At 34.3% G+C, this 2030-nt stretch overlaps 1 long non-coding RNA gene across 1 annotated transcript; it reads right to left on the bottom strand.

Annotated features, from left to right (window-relative positions):
* Positions 1 to 704: 704 nt before the first annotated feature.
* LOC130992711 (uncharacterized) lies at positions 705 to 1760 on the bottom strand. Its single transcript, XR_009091358.1, has 2 exons — positions 1543 to 1760; positions 705 to 955 (listed from the first exon to the last, which is right to left on the bottom strand). It is a non-coding gene; the product is annotated as an uncharacterized LOC130992711 (long non-coding RNA).
* Positions 1761 to 2030: the final 270 nt, after the last annotated feature.

The raw sequence follows: 2030 nt of genomic DNA, 5'->3' as shown, positions 1-2030 counted from the left end.
TAGAGACTATGGTTCAACCTTTGATGCAACGTTTACCTTGAATTCGTCGCGTATCGTCATTCTGTGTTTTTCCTTTACCTCGTACATATCTTTCATTCCTCTTTGTAGTTCAAAGAATCATTGTTTTCTTGAGGGAGCATGAAATGCTCTAAGTTCTCTTTCATTCTTCTACATCATCACCTTAAGAATCTAGATTGTAGAGATATCCTACTAATCTAGTAGTCTATGTTCTTTTAAAATTGTGATCATGCAACTTATAGCAATCTATGTTCTCTGGGAAAACATATGTCAATTTTTCTATCATTCATCTGATCATAACATCATAGACTGCGAAAATATGCCATGAAAGGCAAAACATTCAACATTTCATCATAACATGCTCTTCACATAAACATATTCATGAAGCATTTTAGAACATTAACATCTTTAAAACGTTGAAACTGCAGTTACCTTCTTTCCTTGATTGAGCACGATGCAATGGAGTGTTGAGCGGTGCCATATGAACCCATGTAAGTATAAAGAATCAAACTAAACTCGACTCTTTAGAATAAGGTTTCTAGGGCCAGAGCGAACGAACCGCTCTGATACCACTCTGTCACAGCCCACTATCCCAATGACGGGTTAACAGGGGTTATGACTTGGGGTGAACAATAAGAAATGGAAATGGACAATTACTTAACATTAAAGTATATGAAATATCACTTATAGATAAAATGCTAGGATCATATATGATCATTTGGATACTTATAAAACATACACATAAATGAGAACTGATTAAGGTGGGTTACCCAATAACACGTGTAACAACTTCATAATATAGAGTTATCCTAATCAAAGTGTTTTGCAGCGGAAAACGTGTGAGATATACATATGAAGATGTATACTCAAGGTTACATTTCTTGAAATGTCAAAGGAACACCCGCTCAACATCATTCCATTCCATCAACTGCTCAACCTGCACATTTAGAAATACATGCAGGGCTGAGTATAAAAATACTCAGTGGGCATAGCCGAAAATACAACATGCATACATATATAAATTGAACTGCCATAACAGTAACACACAGGGGTTTTCTTAAATGACCTGCGCTTACTAAAATATTTCTTTCATTTTCATAAAGTCGATCGGCCGATCATTTTCCTTCATATGATCCATATCTGTTCCTTTCTGTCACGCGCCGGGAAGGAGGCCTCCTTACCACGGACAGCCAAGACCGGTCGCAAGCGACTCGCGGTCTCCATAAGTGTACACGTTAACCCTAGCTAGCGACCTTTGTCTAGCATAGGATCCCAATTGGATTTCCTTTAAAGTTGGCGAACCAACACAGATAGGATACATATAAAAACATAAACATTTTGGCAGTCAATCATTTCATAAACATTTCATTTTCATAACATTTTCATTTTCATAAAGGCATTGAACATATAAGCATTTTATAAGAACTGAATAAATAGTCAAAACATATCATGCATATATATTCGCATATGAGGCCTACGTCACGCAGGGGATCTCTATATACGTAATAATAAAATAATGCCCACCTGATTAGGCAAAGCCTGAAGATCATAATCACATAACCTGTCTTGGGAAAGCAGCGCTAATCCCCTTGGTCCACAAAGCCTACAAAAATTTTATTCTTAATAGGTCTCGTGAAGCTAACTTAAAGTCTTAGTGGGTGCACTTAACTACTATGATTCATCACGCCGGGTTTTCAAAAATTTAATGAATAAATAATTGAAAACTAAACTTCTTGAGTTAAGGACACCAACAATATCCTTACTCAATTTTCTTTAATAATTGGAATTATAATTAAAACCAATTAATCATAATACTTTTATTGCAAAATATAATGCAATTTCATGTCATGCTTAGCATATAATGACGTAATTAACTTAAAATATGCACATAATAATAATTTAATATTATTATGAAAACTAGTCTTTGAAAATAATTAATTAAACTAATTAATAGTTCAATTAATTAAAATAGAGCAGCCCAATTAATTAATTAATCAAGACAGCTCAAAGTT

Source organism: Salvia miltiorrhiza, chromosome 7, assembly GCF_028751815.1.
Source record: "Salvia miltiorrhiza cultivar Shanhuang (shh) chromosome 7, IMPLAD_Smil_shh, whole genome shotgun sequence".
Lineage (NCBI taxonomy): Eukaryota > Viridiplantae > Streptophyta > Magnoliopsida > Lamiales > Lamiaceae > Salvia > Salvia miltiorrhiza.
Note: the sequence above shows the minus strand (reverse complement) of the source record. Positions and strands in the feature narration are given on the sequence as shown.